The 18,199-nt window shown below is 45.9% G+C and overlaps 1 protein-coding gene and 1 pseudogene across 2 annotated transcripts in view; one reads left to right on the top strand and one right to left on the bottom strand.

The window, feature by feature from the left end:
* Btbd11 (BTB domain containing 11) overlaps nucleotides 1–18,199 on the top strand; it is a 262,443-nt gene that overhangs the window by 209,796 nt on the left and 34,448 nt on the right. The gene's annotated exons all lie outside the window — the stretch shown is intronic.
* On the bottom strand, nucleotides 903–1,258 carry LOC116076474 (annotated as a pseudogene).

Here is an 18,199-nt window from a genome sequence, read left to right as displayed (position 1 = left end):
ATTCAGCTTACTTCCACATGGCTGTTCATCACCAAAGGAAGTCAGGACTAGAACTCAAGCAGGTCAGGATATAGGAGCTGATGCAGAGGCCATGGAGAGATGTTCCTTACTGGCTTGCTTCCCCTGGCTTTCTCAGCCTGCTCTCTTATAGAACCCAAGACTTCCAGCCTAGGGATGGCACCACCCACAAGGGGCCCTACCCCCTTGATTACTAATTGAGAAAATGCTCCACAACTGAATCTCATGGAGGCACTTCCCCAACTGAAGCTCCCTTCTCTGTGATAACTCCAGCCTGTGTCAAGTTGGCACACAAAACCAGCCAGTACACTCACCCAGTACAGTCTCCTCCTGGTTGCCTGCAGATCAAGATATCAAACTCTCGAGTCCTCCTGCACCATGTCTCCCTGGAAGCTGCCATGTTTCCCACCATGATGATAATGGACTAAACCTCTGGACATGGTGCCTGGTCACAGTGATGGAAATGCTGACTCAGCAGTGGCAGCTACATAGCAATGTAAATATAGCAAATGCCCCAGAACAATATCTCAAAATGACTCAAGGCTACAGCGATTGCTCCATGGTTAGGTTAAGAGCACATATTGTTCTTCAAGAGGACCTGAGTTCAGTTCCCACCACCCACAAAAGGCAGCTTATAACCCCTTGTAACTCCAACTATAAGGGAATCCAAGACCCTCTTCTGGCCTCTGTGGGCACCCTTACACACGTTACATACATTCACACAGACAAACTACACACACATATGAATAAAAATAAATCCTTTTTTAAAGTTTAAAAAACAGTAAAAAAATTTAATGTTGTATATGGTTTGCTCTTTTTTTTTTTGAGTATCACCAAAGTTTATTTAGCAAAAAGTTCCATATGAAAATGTACACGACCTAATTCTACATCACAATCCAACAGGCCTTTGGGAGGGATGTGAACACACTGCTTGAACACTGGTCAGACTCTTCCAAGGCTTCTAACATGATGATGCTGTTTTCTCAGATGACCACCATGCCAATGTTGTTCTACTGCCCACTGGTTGCCATCTCCACACACTTATCAATCACAAGATTCATGAAGGGATCAAAGTCCCGCAGTATTCCTTGTACATGCCTGCCACCATTTAATTTCAGTGATAACTTCTTGTCCATAAACTTCTTTAGTTTGGGAGGGTGGGTTTTGCTCATGGTGACTCCTCCGCAAACTCGGCACAATGGTGAAGGCTATATGTTTTATCAGAATAAAAATAATGGTCCTGGGCCTGGACGGGTAAATCAGCAGTTAAGAGCACTTATTGCTATTACAGAGGACCAGTGTTTTGTTCCCAGCAGTTAATGATGACTCGAAATCATCTGTAACTCTAGTTCCAGGGGATCTGACACCCGATTCTGACCTCCAAAGGTACTTTGTGTACATGGTACATATACACACTGCAGGCAAACAGTTATACATATGAAATAAAAATAAATATTAAAAAATAGTAGCAGGGCGCTGGTGGCGCATGCCTTTAATCCCAGCACTTGGGAGGCAGAGGCAGGCGGATTTCTGAGTTTGAGGCCAGCCTGGTCTACAGAGTGAGTTCCAGGACAGCCAGGGCTATACAGAGAAACCCTGTCTCAAAAAACAAACAAGCAAACAAACAAACAAACAAACAAAAAATTAGTAATGAGCCTTGGGATAGTCTCAAACTAGATAAGCTGTGCAGAGCAGAGCAGTATGGAAGATGTCACCCCTGTATGAAATATGCATACATCTACTTGCTACTTCTGTCCAAACTTACTCTGGATGGAACAAAAGAAACAACCAAAAGTGCCTTCCAGGAGGGGACTGTGCAGCCGTGTCTGTCTATTTGCTGGGGCTAAGGTGACAATGTATCTCTGCCTGAGTCACTGGAACAGACATTTATCACCTCACTGTGATGAAGGATGTGGTCCAAGACCGAAGTGTCAGAGTACACGTGCTGACAAAGTCTCCAAGAGAGGATCCTCCTTGTGTCCCAGCCTCTGCTGGCTCCAGGCATCCCATGGTTTAGGACAGTATGTTATTCCAGTCTCTGCTTCTGTTTTCACCAGGCCACCTGCTTGTATCTCTGTCCCCATTTCCATCACAGCCATGTTGGATTAGGCCCCATTCCAGCAAGCGTATATCTTCCTGGTGACACAAGTCTACATATAACACTATGGGGAGCAGAGCAGGGCTGTTGGAGTTCATAGCACGTGGGGTGTTGTCTATTCCACTTACCACATTTTTGTGTTAAAACTGTTTCTAGTTTGCATGAGTGCTTGCATGTGTGTGTGTGTGTGTGTTCACGCGCACTTGCACGCGCGCATGCATGCCTTCATTTACTCAAAGATGGCATGTGGCAGTATGGGAGAGGCAGTCATGCCTTCATTTACTCGAAGATGGCATGTGGCAGTATGGGAGACGCAGTCCTGGGTTTGTTGTGGAAAATGTTGTTTATCCATCCAAATGAGCAGGTCCTGACAGGTCGTCCATCAGAGTGAAGTTGCCAGAGATGAGAATCCTTACCCAGCCTCTCCTTAGGGAAAGCAGAGTAGAGTGAATTGAAACTTGGACCTTGCAGTTGCAAAGCCTAGACAGGCCACTTTCTCTGTGTGTGACCTTAGGCTAGTTGCTCACCAGCCGTAGTTTCTTTATCTGTAAAGTATCTATCTTAGTATCAATAAAGATTTGATAATAATAAACACAATACTTGTGGTGTTATAGCATTGGGAAACTTATTGGTGGCCCAGAATGAGGTCTAGTGTGTTTTAAACCTCTTACTACTAATATTGAGCCTGTTCTCAGGATGTAGGAAGAAAAATCAGCCAGGGATGACTAGGTTGAGAGCCATTGTGCCTACCCCTGGGACCACAAGGCTCCTCATCGTGACTCTGGTGTTGTGTTTCCTATGAAGTATAAGCCTGTGAAAACCATTGCTGGTTGGAGTCTGGTACCATGTCCATTGCAGTCAGGCATTCATAGGTGGGGCCACTGAGAAGAGAAAACAGGAGGGAACAAGAAAATGTGGGTTCCATTTGCTTGAGTTTTGTTCCAAGAGAACAATAGCTGGGGAACAACTAAGAGGCCTGGATTATTCTGGAAGAAAGTGTTAGTTATCCCATGAAATTTCAGCTCAGACAATTGGTTTTCTTCTCTTTTTAGGGCTAAGATAGAAATAAGTTTTCTGGGTCGTAGGTCTGCATGTAGTGATCATCCAGTGAATATCCATTGAATGAATGAAGGGTGCAAAGGGTTGTGAGGAAATACATTGATAAAACTACATGTAAACAGACTAGACTTCCCAAAGTAATTCAAATGAAAAAGTGTGCAACATTTGTATGCAGGAAAGAAGTCAGGTGAAGGGCTGGGGGTGTAGCAGGGTACATTGCTTTGCGTGCACAATGCCCGATCCCTGGCACTTCATAAGTTGGACCTGGTGGTACAGGCCTATGATCCATGTACTCAGGAGGTGGAGACAGGAGAATCAGGTGTTTGGATCATACTCTGCTACATGTTGAGTTTGAGGCCAGTCTGTGCTGCATGAAGAAGCAGGAGGAGGAGGAGGAGAAGGAGGGGTGCAGAGAAGGGAGGGGAAGAAAGAGAGGGAGAAAGACAGTCAGCTGAGAGCTCTCAATGAAAGAAGACTTTGGGGAGACCCTAACAAGATGCATCCTGAAGTAATGCGTGTGGATGAGAATGCTTCAAGGACTCAAAAAAAAAAAAAAAAAGGAGTCCCTGAGAGATGAGAAGAGTGACCCAGGTCAGAGAAGCATGTGGTGGCTGGGTCTCCAGGATCTGAAGTTGCCATGCCAGCATAGGAGATGCGGGCTGAAAGCGGCCATCGCGGACTGGCAGTGGGAAGTCATTAGTGGCCCCTGTTGAGGCACTCTGAGCAGCTGGGTGTGGGTGGAAGCCAGACTGCAGGCGGCAGACAGTTTGCCAACAGTTAGAATGTGGCCTGAGCACCCAAAGTGTTAAAAGCAGAGTGAAAGCACATTTGGTGCTTACAGCAGAGGAAGAGTCAAAGAATTGCATCTGGAGCGGCCTTTGGGGTTCGTTCCTGGAATAGGGCTTCCAGGTCCAGGCTGCCCATGGGAGGGTGACTAGTTTTCAATAGAGGATTTGGTTTCTGTATTTGAGAAGCAGCAATCTGACTCTTGTCAAAGAGTTCAGCCACCAGACTCATTTCTCTTAGGAATTCAGACGCTGTGCTTCTCAGTTTTAGTCAATTCGAGAGCCCCCCCCACAAAGACTTAGCACTGTTTTCCAAGTGGCAGAGAAACACATAGGAAGTGTACACCCTCATTAATAATCTTGGAAATACAATTCAAAACCATACTTGGGCATGTATTTAATACCTTTCAAATGCAAAAACAAACAAAGACTACCTGGGTGAAAAGGCTCCCTTTGCAGCCCTGACAACACTTGTCAAAACTGGATGTTGCGGTACGCATCTGTAATCCCAGTACTTCTCCTTTGAGATAGGACAACGTGGAGACAGGAGCATCTCCCAGCTAGTCTAGAGTGAAGTGGAAGAGACAAGAATGACCCAGCCTCCACAAGATAGGATGTAGACCCAGCTCCTGAATGTCATCCTCTGACCTCCACACACATGCACATGTGCATGCACACGCTTGCACAGTTCTTTACAAGTCTGGTCTTGTGCTATCTGATTTGAGTAAAGATATAGAGAAGGGAGAACTCTTAGATACCACTAGATGGGACCCTGCATCTATTTTAAGTAATCTTGTAAACACATAATTCTGCTGTTACATCTATATACTAGGGAAATGCTTCCGTGTGGAAATAAGGAGACATGAACAAGGATGTTCATAGCTGCAGTATTTATAATAACAAGAGAGAGAAAACAAGCTGTCTGTCTCCAGGCAAATGGATAAATAAATTATGGTATATTCATTTAGTAAAAAAAACAAAGTAGCGATAGAAATAAATGAACTAGATTTACGTGGTGATTGCATGGCTTAACTAATGAATATTATACAGAATAACAACAAAAAAGCAAGTTGGAGAAGGATCTATGCAGAATGCTAATGTTTATGTAAAGTTTGACAACATACAAAGGAGCTTATATAATGGTTTTGTTTGTTTGGTTGGTTGGTTGGTTTTTCAAGACAGGGTTTCTCTGTGTAGCTCTGGCTATCCTGGAACTCACTCTGTAGACCAGGCTGGCCTCGAACTCAGAAATCCACTTGCCTCTGTCTCCCAAGTGCTGGGATTAAAGGCATGCACCACCACTGCCCGGCAGGAGCTTATATAATGATAGAAGTTCCTAAGAACCGGACAAAGTATAAGGTCTGCATAGAGGCGGAATGTGCAATGTGTGAGGTCCAGGAAGTGGTCTTCTCAGAAAGGAAGTGGTAACAATGAGATCCACGGTGTTCAGGGGCCTTTGCTCGTCCTGACAAGTATTGCTTTTCTCATTTTGGATGGATGATGAGTAGGTAGGTCATTGTATTAGTCTATGTTGTGTGTGCCTAAAATAATTCATTGAAAGTCAAAATTATCTACTTAGCCAGCACTTTCTGAAGCACATTCAGAAGGCCAGCCCCAGGTTAATAACCATTATTTAAGAAGTACTTCAATAAAGTTGAGAAATACTCTCTTAAAGAAAATTGAAAAAAAAGAGAGAGTGAGAAAAGAAAATTGAACAGACTCAAAGGGGGAAAAAATCCCGAGGGTCTGGAAATATGGCTCAGCAGCTAAAAGAGGATACTGCACTTTCAGGGGATACAGTCAGTTCTCAGCATCATGTGGTGTCTCACAGCCACCTGTAAGTGCAGTTCCAGAGGACCTGATGCCCTCCTCTGGCCTCCAAGGGCATCAAGCACACATGTGGTGCGCATGCATGCATACAGACAAAACACACATGCACATGGACAAAACACACATGCACATAAGAGAAAAATAAGTAAATCTGAAATGTTTTCGGTGCTTTTACATCCTCAACTAATTACAAATCTCAGCAGAGCAGGTCAGCCATGGTTGGAGATGTGGCTCCATGGTTAAGAGCCCGGGCTGCATTTCCAGAGGTCACAGCTTCAGTTCCTAGCATCCATGTAGCAGCTTGCAAGCAGCTTGCAAACATCTGTAGCTGCAGTTCCTGGGTACCCAGCAACCTCTTCTGTCCCCTGTGGCACTACACGTACATGGGACACAAACAAACACGCAACACACCCATACCCATAAAATACTTTTAAATTTTTAGAATATTTTTAAAGTTTTAAAAATAAAATATTTTTAAAAGAAAGCAGATGTCATCAAATTGTAGCTGCTTGCTCCCTAATTCTGTAAATAGACTCGTATGGGACAACAGCCACATGCATTTTTTTTATGGCTACTACAGTGGTAGTTTACTAACTACAACAGAGATCCACAAAACCTAAAATATTTACTACTTGGCCCCGTACAGCATCTCGAGAGGTTGGAGCCATGGAAATGCACTTGGGATTGTAAATGTAGAACTTCCCCTCACCCGGCAGTAACTGAGTTATTTATTCATGAAAAGTGATAGAGGACACCATTAATCCTTTCTGGAATTCCTTAAAGGGTGGTGTCTGCTTTTATCCTTGTATCTCCAGCATCCAGCACAGCATCTGCCTACACTTAGTACTCTCTGCGTGCCTCCCAGCATTAACTGAAATTTAAAAAGCATTTATGGTGTGGATTGGTAGGATATAAACTCATTAGCTACAAGAGAGGCAGGATGCCTTGGTTTGGGTAAGACAGGGGTCTGAAATTCTCTCTCAGGTAACAAGTCAGAGATAATCAGTCCACAGTTGTCACAGGAGCTCATCAGGTCCATACCAAGCACTTTCCCTGGAGAGCATCTTCCTTGACTGTCCCTGCCCCACAGGACTGCATCTATCCAGCAAGAGCAGGAGATGACATACATCACCCCTGATTGGTCAGCACTTTGTCAGATAACCACACATACCTGCAAGGGAACCTGGTACATGTAGTCTTTATCCGAGCAGCCATGTGCCCACCTGAAAATCTGAATCCTAAAACAATCCAATGGAAGTTCAGAAAATGACTGTGGAGGACACCAAGCAGGGTTTGCCATTTAGAGCTTGTCTCCTTAGTCAGAGACCAAATGCTCTCCCTGTAAAGAGACTTTATTTTCTCCTCTTTTAAAAAATAACCATAATGCCAGAGCAAAAGATCTATAATGCCCCTTCATCATTTCCTGCTCAAAATAATATGGCAACAAATTCAGACAAAGACACTTCTTCCACCAGCCTGGGTGTTTGCAACCCTCGCTTCTGAGATAAATCTTTGTAAGCATATTTGAACAGACCCAAAATTTCCATCTTTGAGACAGGTAATGACAGTGGGCTTTGTTGCTAGCTGAACATCAAATTCCAAAGATAAGACTTCAAGGCCCCTTAACATCCCTCCTAAGGCAGGAAGGATGGGCAGAAGGGAGGACAGGGAGTCCCCTTGCTGGCTTTTCCTTCTTGGAGGCACTTTAATGAGCCTGTTCTCTCTTGTGCTTTTTGGCAGTCATGTTAAACCACAAGCGGGTGCAATTCCTGGACCGAGATTTCTCCCAGGAACTTTGCAAGCATTGCATGTTCTATTTGCTGCGATAATAACCATTTTTCTCATTCTCAGAAACGTGCACAGAGATCTTGGTATAACTTACTTCAGCACAAAGAGCCATTGAACTGTTAATCTTTCTGCTACTCAACAGCAAAGGGAAATGGTCGTCAATTTCAGGACTTCAAACCTGTGAAAAGAGTTTGACTAAGGCTTTCTCAGGGAAAGTGTGCTGAGCAGGGAGCTGGGGGCCACAGGCGGCGGGCGAGACTGGCCTACAGCCCTCTGATTTGTTATTTCACGATTCATTTCCAAAACCACCACCTGATTGTCACACTCACAGAATCCTGTAATGAGAAGCTCTTGATGTATAACAGGTGAGGCATAAGTACCTCATCATTCTTCAGCAGGCTTTATCAGCCTCGGCACCATTGACATGTGGAGCTGCATAGTTTTCTGTTGAGGTAGGGGGCAAAGGTAGCCTTCCTGTGTGTTAGAAGCTGTTTACCAGCAGCTGCGTCCCTGTCCCAAAGTTGCCAGCAGCACCTTCCTGACATGAAAATCAAGTGTCTCTAGATCCTACCAGACATTCCCCTGAATGCTGAAGTCACCTACTGGCTGAGAATCGTTAATCTGCCCAACCCTAACGGTGTCCATATGTGACTTAGAAGAAAGATGGGATTCTGTTCCTAAATTCGTCTGTGACTCACCCAAATAGGTCAACACTATCTTGCCTCCAGTTTCCTGACCTTAGGACAGGCAGAGCTGAGCCAAGGGAGCTCTCGACTTGGACACCAGGGGCGCTGCAAGCCAGAAGCTGTTCCAAGAAATGGGTCTCCACCATATAATTTGGGGGAAAGCAAGATAAATAGGGAGAAGGTTTGAGTGGTGAACTCACCCCAATGCCTGGCATTAGAAGAGTCTGAGCAAACATAGGACTCCTTTTATGACACAGAGAGATGGTAGAGTCAGGTGACAAATTCAGGCCCCAGCCTGCCTGTATTCCAATCTCAGCTCTCCACTGACAATGTGTCTTCGGGCAAATACTAGGCTTCCCTGAGCTATAATGAAGATAAACGTTACAGGATTAAAGAAAAGAGAGTATATATAAGGTTGTATATATGAATAAGTATATATATGTATATGAATATTTGTGTGTGTTACGTACATGCATTCACATGTATGAAGTCATATATGAGTGTGTGTTTGTGTAAAATTAGAAGAGTTACTGCAACACTGTAAATGCTGCATACATGTTTGGTCTTACTGCTCAAGGAGCAATAAAGTGTTTTGGAATGGTGTCTAACTCATGGCCTGCCCTGTAGCTGGTGCAGTGCGTAATGCAGTGTTTGTACTTGGTAGCAATGAACTCTCTAGAGCTGGCTATGTCAAGGGATTTAAAAGGCAAGACCCTACTTAAGCCTGGCCTTTAGAAAGAAATGTAGCTGGGTTGAAATGGAGCTACAAGAAGCCAGGCGGGCACCGCAGCCAACCCCTTCCAGTCTGTTTCCTGTCTCTGAAATAGGGCTACTAAAACCTGACTTAGGGGCTCCTGTTGAGGTGGCAAGATGTGAGGGGGTGTGGGCTGTGTCAGGCTGCCTAGGTTTATCACCAGCTCTGATACTTACAAGCTGTGTGAGCCTCAGAAGGTGCTACGGAGCCTGGGCATCTCAGTTCTCCTCTGTAAACTGGGGGTAACAGCCTTCAGTTTGAAGGTTACTTTGAAGATTGATTGGGGTATTCTATGCAAAATGCTTAGCAAACCAAGTGCTATGTGTGAATGCCTATAATGATTAATAGAAGCTGTAGAATGTCAGGGAAGCAGTTTGTAAGTGGCTGTTAGTTAAGTGGTTGTCATTCCCAACATCCTCTTCTAGGACAACTATCATTGACCAGTGGCTTGGGAAAACCATATCATAAACCCAAATTACCACTGGTGGGGGTCCTAGGCAGCATAGCTACATACGCTCATGTTCATCCTTAGCCAAATACAGTCAGAGACTTCCAGTACCTTCCACATGAGCAGGAGAGTGTGGCTTTCTCAGTACAAAGCATCTCTGCCCCACGCAGACCCCTGACGGCCAACTGCAAAAGGAGCTGTGTTAGTTGCTCTGTCCAGATGGCCTTCCTGATGGTGGACTCAGATGAATGAGACGAGGACACATGGATGACGGAGTGGAAAGATCCCAGAGCAGAACAGGCTAGGAGATGAGAGGCCATAAAGGGTTGTGCCCAGAGGGGTCAGGGGCCAGTACAGCTAGAAGACACTTTAGTAGTTAGGAAAGCCCTCCCGAGAGTTAGAGGATTGCATGGTTGGAAGATGGGGGTGGTTTAGCTAAATCCCTGGTGAGAGAACCTGAAGCTATAAAGTGATGATGTTGAGTGGTCCCAGGGTATTTCCTCTGTTAGCCTCATGACAGATCTTGACATTGAAAACTATAGTATCCGGCTTTGTAGATGGAGAAACTGAGGCGTAAAGAGACCTGTACCTGTCAAGTGGTATAGGGACTAAGAAGAATGGTGACTGGCCTTAGGGACTAGGTTTTGCTGCCCCATGACAAAATACTGGCTTTGGTGTCAGACACTGGCATATAAAGTGTCTCAGCCCCCACAGGCTCATGTGTTTGGATACTTGGTCCTAGCTGATGATGCAATGGAACCTTGAAGAATTGGGGCTTAACCACCAGGGTTATTGCTTGTAGAATGGAGAAAATGGTGGTGGTGGCAGTGGTGGTGGTAGCAGTGGCGGTGGTGGAGGCGGCAGCAGCGGCGGTGGCGTAGGTGGTGATAATCCCAAGAGAGAATCCGTTGTCATAGCAGGAATTAATCACCCAGGAGTGCTTAGTGTACAGAAAGCATGCAATAAGGGGGAGTGTTTTCTGTTACTGGCTATGACTGAACCTCTCTGACCTGTATCATCACAATTTGCTTGAAAAACCCCTGCTGACTCCACGCTCCTTCTGGGAGCCAGGTTTCCCCATGGAAGAAAGAATTGCCTCAATTCCTTGATTCAGTGGCTTTTGTTAGACACAATGTCTAATTTGAACTTAAGCACTGGGACAGCAATGGTCTGAGTGGTTGGTATCTGAATTTGCTTCTTCCACGGACAGTGTATTCTCTCCCGTTTGTCCTTGGCTTTGTAATGTATATTTGGGGACAGTATATGTACAGAAGTATGTCCCTGTTTGTGTGTGCACACCGGTACACATGTATAGATGGAGGGCGGTCTCTCAGTGAAGCTTATCAATTCAGCAAGGCTGGCTGGCTGGCCAGCAAGGCTCCAGGGCTACTCCTGTTTCCACCCCTGACCCCGCCATCACTTGTATCAGTATGTACCACCATGCCAAGCCTTTTATGGGAGTGCTAAGATCCAACCCAAACCTCTATGCTCTTGTGGCAACCTCCTTACCAACTAAGCTGTCTCCTCGGCCCTGTAATTTTTGTGTTCTGCACAATGCTCTTGTAAGCACCTCCTGAGGGTTACCTTAGTTGACTCACAGCCAACATCCTGTCAGAAAGGTGTTGCTATGAAACTCGTGTTACAGATGAGAAAACCAGACGACAAAACAGGAAAGCCACTCGCCTCAAGATCGAGTGGCCATTAAATGGCAGAGCTGGATTTGAGAGAGGGCAGAGTTCACACTAGCATGGAAGCTAATACGCACATAAAGGTGCCTGGACGTCACCAGCGGGCATCTGTCACGCAGAAGGCATGGAGCAATGAGCAGACTATGTTAGCTCCTCGTCCGCACCCGCACTCACCCTCCGTACAGAGAATAGGAGTGCTTTCTCTCCCTGGACTCGGCTCTGAAGCTCTTCCCAGGTCAGGTGTCTGAAGCAGTAGAAGATACCGAGCCAGTCTCTCAGGACTTGGGCACTTGAGAAATCAGAGAAATCGAGCACTTCAGCAGTTGACCTCTTGCTTACATTATTGGGATTTTTATGGCATCATCGAAAGCCACTCAAAGGGAAAACCACAGCGCTGGTTACCTGGGAGAGTCCCCAGGGGGCAGGCTTAATATATTTCTGCATAAATAAGTCAGGCACAGAGAAGGGAAGACATATTTGCTTGGGCCACAGGGGGCCTGTTGCAGCTTGGAGCTTCTACAGGGGACTTTCCAGGAATGAATGGAGCTGTAACCCTATCCAGGCAAATGCTTCAGGGATGATATTCTACAGAGTTCAATTCCCCTGACAAACTGGGTTGAACAGGAAACCGTGTTTCACACTTTGTTGGCAAATGGTTTTTACCTACTTTAGTTTGCTCTGCTCAACTTGGCTCAGAATCCAGAACCGGTGTTTGCTCTGCGTCTGTGTGCTGTGTGATAACAGGTGCTCCCTGGCTGTGCTCAAGAACAAGTTGGGCCAGGTGGTGTGTGTCTGTAATCCCAGCACCCAGGAGGCTGACTCGAAAGGATTGCTAGTTCCAGGACAGTGTGCACTTCATAACACGACCCCAGTTTGGGAAAGAGGGCTGTCCAGTGGGGCAGAGAGTAGTCTCTTCAATATGTGGTATTGGGCAAATGGAATATCTACATGTGGAAAAATGGAATTACACCCTTATCTTGTACTATATACAAAAATCAATTCAAAATGTATTCAAGACCTAAATTTTAAGGCCTAAAACTACAAAATCACTAGAAGAAACACAGAAAGGAAAATCCATGACATGAGTTTTGGTAATAACTTTTGGACATGTCCATAAAAACACAGGCAACAAAATCAAAAATAGACAATGGAATTGCATCATATTTAAAAGCCTCTGCCCAGCAAAGAAAACAACAGAAAAGAGACAGTCAATGGAATAGAACATAAAGGATCCACAGCATGGAGTGCTTACACAGGGCAGGCCATGTCTGCAGACACATGATACGGACATAGCAGCCTGAGTATAAAATAAACTCAATTCAATTGAAGCATGCAGTCTTAAATGCTAAGCATCACCACTTATTAGGTGATTGCACATTAAATTTACAAAAAGACACCACTTCTTCCCTGGGAGAGTGGCTACAGTCAAAAAGAAAAGGGAAGGTATAAATGCAGCCATTGTGGAAAACATGGCGGTGCCTGATCTTGGGATTTCCATTGCTGGGAAGAGACACCGTGACCAAGGCAACTCTCCTATAGGCAAACATTGAACTGGGGTTGGCTTACAGTTTCAGAGGCTCAGTCCATTATCATCATGGTAGGCAGCATGGCATCAAGCAGGCAGACTTGGCGCTGGAGAAGCCAAGTGTTCTACGTCTTGATCTGAGGGCAGCCAGGAAGACACTGCTGTGATTCATACTGGGCAGAGTTAAAATATATATATTTTATACTCACCTGAAAGGCCCACTTCCACAGTGGCACAAGGCCACGTCTTCTCCAATAAGGCCACACTTCCTAATAGTGCCACTCCCCACAGGCCAAGCATTCAAACTTGAGTCTATGGGGGCCGTTGCTTTACAAACCACCCCATTCCTCAAAGATTTTTAAAGTAGAATTACCATAGAGTCCAGCAGTCTTACCACTGGACATGTGAAGGAAGTTAATAGTCAGATAGTTCATCTCACTATGCTAAGTTGAAGCATCAATTGCAACAATGAAGAAATTGAGTCAAAAAATTAAAAAAGAGAGAGAGGGGGGCTGGAGAGATGGCTCCAGCAGTTAAGAGGACTAGCTGCTCTTTCAGAGGACCGAGGTTCAATTCCCAGCACCCACATGGTGGCTCACAACTGTCTGCAATTCCAAGGTCTGACACTCTCATACAGACATACATACAAGCAAAACACCAATGCACATAAAGTAAAAACTAAAGTGTTTGGGCTGATGAGATGGCACAGTGGTTAAGAGCACTGACTGCTCTTCCGGAAGTCATGAGTTCAGATCCCAGCAACCACATGGTGGCTCACAACCATCCATAATGAGAAACAAGTTAAAAACAAACAAGCAAACAAACCTATGGGCCGGAGCAAGTGGGGACTGAGCTAATGGGGGCCGGAGCAAGAGGGAGAAGGGATTTGTTAAAAAGCACTAGAAATATAGTTTATAACCAGGTGTTTCATACTTGAAAATTGCTAAGCAAGTAGACTGGGGCTGCAGACACAGCCCAGTTGGTAGATGGCTTGTCTAGAATGCATGAGGAAGAAAAAATAAATAAATCTGAACTGTTGTCACCTCAGACAGACAAAGCATGTAAGGTAACACGTTTATTGTCTTAATCTGCCCAGTCTACTGTATTCCAAAGTATCATGCTACACATCAAAAAGTATATGTATAATCTTTGGCAGTCAGTTCAGATTAAGTACTAATTTTTAAAGGAAGAGCACATGGTACTCACACACCTCTCCCTATCAGACTTGCTATTTGCATTCAACTCTGCTTTGCCTAAGGAGCAGAGAACAAGGTGGGTGTGGTCCTGTTCCTGGTCTTAGACATGCTGGTAGGGGGGAAAAAATAAAACAAAGAAAAAAATTAAACTAGGGGCTGGTAACATGACTCAGCAGAAGAGGCACTTGCTCTAAAGGCTAATGACCTAGATTGGATCTAGGCCCCGTTGTAGTGGAAGGAGAGAGCTCATCCTTACAGTCACTCTCTCACCTTGAGACAGGTAATTTGTCTGTTTACGTGTACGCATGCGCAGGCACACACAGACAGGCACAGCACACACACGGGGGTGGGGGGAATAATCAATTAAATGATTTTTTTTAAGAAAGCTAATCACTAGCTGTGAAGGTGTTACTACAGGGATAGAGGGAACTGGCCAGGAGATGGTGTGTAGAGAGAAGAACAATCTACTTTTGTATAGGTGGTGTGATCACAGGCCTCCTCATCGATGATCAAGCTTGCCCTTGAAGGACAAGGAGGAGCCAGCCCTGCAGAGAAACCCAAGGGAAAGGAACTTCAGAGACATAGTCCTTAGGGCATCAGAGACCGTGGTGTGTGGAAAGGGCAGAAGGAGGGCAAAGGTGTTGATGTAGAAGGAGGAAAGAAATGTTGTCAGCGGACCAAGCGAGGGCCTGCTGGAGACTCTGTGCCAAGAGCCAAAATTTAGCCTCACTATATATACTGGAAGGCTTTAGAAGACTTTAAGCAGGGACCTGCTGGGACCTGCCGGGACCTCTCTGTGGTGACATTTTGACTCTAGGTGAGAGATGACAAGGGGCAAGGAGAATGACGTTAAAAAGATTATTAGGCTCTACAGCATTCCACCCAGAGATCTGTGCTAGGACCCAGGACCATAGAGGGTGAGGAAAGGGGATAGACTCAGGATTCAGGTGCAAAGTAGTAGCTATTGGGATGGATATGGGTGAGAGATCAGATTCGGGTCCCCGCCTGTGTGAGGAGCAATGTCAATGGCTGAGGTGAGACCACCAGGAGCAAATTTAGAGGGTGGGGACAGAGGTCTTCATAGAGTTCCAGTCTGGAAATGCTGAATTTCAGGGTCTAAGGGATAGCCAATAGTCCAGCTCCAGTAGAAGCTACATGTACAGACAGAACATGATGGTGTGTTCCAAGACCCTCTGACCCCCAACAGCGGAGGCTAGGTCACTCCTGTCACATGCCAGCTTGCCCCTTAGCGCCTGTGTCTCTCTGGTAATCCCTTTGCCTCAGTTTCCTCATTGTTGGCGTAGGTTGCACATAGCTCTTAGCTCCTGGACTCACTGCAATGAGGGGACGGGTTAACACACTGAAAGAGCTTAGAACTCCACAGTAAGTATTCTGTGAACATCAGCTTCCTGTAATAACAATTATCATCATTTTAGCTGCAGTAATTTTCTTGCCATTTGTCTCTTTCTAATTAAAATCAAGGACCTCAGGAGCTGGTAAACACTTGTGATGTTCTTAGAATTATCTGTTTACAAGCTCGTAAGTTCTGTGAACCCAGTGTCAACCTCCCTCCTCTGGAGCTCCTTGGCATGAAGTCCAGGGCAGCGGGCACTGGCAATGCTGGCCCGAGCACATGGAGTACAGCTTGATTGAAGGGGAGGGGAAACCCGCTTATCTGACCAAGGCCATTAGAGACCGACAAGCAAGAGGAAATGAGTCGGTGGGTTTTTCTGTGACAGTGATCACTCACATCTCTGTCCCCAGATGGGAACTCCTTTCTCAAATGTTATTGGTGCATATCAGTTATACACACTGGGCCTCATCATGACATTTTCCATACATGTAAATTATGTATTTTGATCATATCCCCAACTCCATCACTCTTTCTGCCCCTCCCCCATTGCTGATCCCCCGCCCTCTTTCCAAACAATCCCTCCTGTTTCCATGGTTTTTGTTTTGTTTTTAATGACCCAGTGAGTCTTGTTAGAGTTGTTTATAGGAGTGTGGACTATACCACTGAAGAAAACTTCTCACCCCAACCCCCACCCAGAAACCATTAATTACATTTAGGTCCTCAGGGAGTAGTGGGTCCTCCTGAAACTCCCACCCCCAACCCTGTGTGAAATGTTGAGAGGCCCAAGGTTGTACCGATCTTGAACCAATAATCACAGCTACTATGAGTGCAAGGGTGTAACAGTCATGTCCTGCCACAAAAGCAGTCTCCCACACAGTGCCTGACCTCCTCCAGCACTTGTCCTTTCCCCGGGGATGGGAACTAAGCGATTCCACAAAGCAGCCTTTCCAGCATTGCTAGCATCTAGCAGAAGAAAGGTTGTCTATGCAACAAATCAAGTCTGACTACTCCCAGAGATTTACATGCACGCGCGCGCACACATATACACACGCGCGCACGCGCACACACACACGATCCTATACTTTAGAATAACATGCATAGATTCACACTTACTCACCCTGGAGGCCTCTGTGATCTGTGTTCTGGGGTCCTGCCCTGTTACTCTGATGTCACAAAGCTTCCCTGGGCAGTTTTGGGGATCATCCCTTTGGATGAAGCTGGCCGTCACACTAAAGGTGAGGGATCCTGAGTTTCTCTGAGTGTTTAGCTCTGCCCTTCTCCAAAAGAAAAAAGAAACCCAGTTAAATTTCCATCTTCAATAAACAATGGCTAATGCTTTGATATGCCCGGCTTGATTTAGCATTTATATTTGCCTAATCTGGCAATGCTTGACAAGCTCAAAGCCCACATGTACTGGACCGAGAAGCCATAAGGCACAGCTCCATTCAGTGCCTAGGATGCTCATTCATGACACGTCTGAAGCCAAGCCCTAGGGTCCCTCCATCCTCTCCCACAGCAGAGGGAGCTGTGTAGCTGAAGGGCCTCTGTGGACTTGCCCCTCCTCCCTCAGCTACTGGCACACATCACCCAGAACTTAATGCCCTAGAAACACTGGGCTCTGTGGATAGCCTCACACAGCCTGCATGTCTTACCTGGACTCTTGCCCCTGCTGGCTCTGCACAAAGTACTTTGCCTTGTGCCTTTCCTCTCCCTATACCTGCAGCCACAGCTCAGGGCCACCTTCCTAGGAAGCCCAGGCTTCCCTAGGCTGGGTGTGGTGCAAAGAGGCTTATAGTGTCATAACACTTTTCATTCAGAGATAGAGTCTCCAAACCTTCAATATATGTATTAGATACATGTAATTACGGCTCATGCCTGTCTTCTCCCTTACGAGACTGTGGGCTTCCAGCGCAGGGATGCTGACATGACCCTACCAGGCACTTATAGTGGCTTGACTATTGATTAATGATTATTGATCAGTTCACAGGGACTGGGAGAAGGTACTAACATCCTTTCAACTTGAAACCTGTATCATCCTCTCCCATTGGTTTCCTCCCCACTTTCCTGGCCTCACCTTTCTCCCTCAACTGGCTTGCTGAAGCACCTTGCCATCTCTCATTTTGTCTAGCATGTTCTCTCACTTGTTCTGTGTAGGGACCCCATCCTGTGCTCTGTCCATTCTCCTTTCTGAATGCCTCGTGTCTCCTCTGTCACTGGAATGACACAGGCAAATACCTGCTCAGAAGTCCACAGCGGAGTGTGAGGTGTCAGTCAAGTGAACAAGCAAGCAGTAGAATCTGTGCTTGGGAGAAAGGGTGGCACAGTCGAGGCAAAGACTGGCTCTCCACACATGGTACTCTGGTTCAAATCCAAGCTGTCACTTGTAGATGGGGTGGCCTCAGAAAGGTTCCTCATTTCTGTTTTTTGGAGGTTGAAAGTCCCTCATACGAATGATACCTTCTATCGTGTGGGAACTGAGTGAACCAACTCCCAATTAAAACGCTTAGCAGAGGACCTAACCTATATAAACAGTGCCTAAATATTTGCATAATGAAATAGATTCTTAGCCGATGAAGCTGCTGGCACACTGAGGGACCACACCCAAGTGCAGAAAAGACAGGATTTAGAGCCACCAGGAAATGGGGTGGGGTGTGGAGGTTGTTTGGTTAGTTTTTTTGAGACAGGGTTTCTCTGTGTAGTCCTGGCTGTCCTGGAACTCAAATTATAGACTAGGCTGGCCTCGAACTCAGAGATCCACCAGCTTCTGCCTCCAGAGTTCTGGGACTAAAGAGTGTTCCTCCCCTGCCCGGCTGAGGCCGTTGTTTTAAATGGGAACCTAGAAAAGGCAATCCGTGGGGGAAAGCAAACGACCGATCGATCGGTGGGGCTTGCTAGTACGTTTGATCTCAGGGACCAGATCCCGGGAAAAGCGGCTGCACCCACGTGACCATCTCTTCCTCTCCCCCCCCC

Source organism: Mastomys coucha, unplaced genomic scaffold, assembly GCF_008632895.1.
Source record: "Mastomys coucha isolate ucsf_1 unplaced genomic scaffold, UCSF_Mcou_1 pScaffold4, whole genome shotgun sequence".
Classification (NCBI taxonomy): Eukaryota; Metazoa; Chordata; class Mammalia; order Rodentia; family Muridae; genus Mastomys; species Mastomys coucha.
The sequence above is the reverse complement of the archived record's forward strand: the minus strand, read 5'-3'. Positions and strand labels throughout refer to the sequence as shown.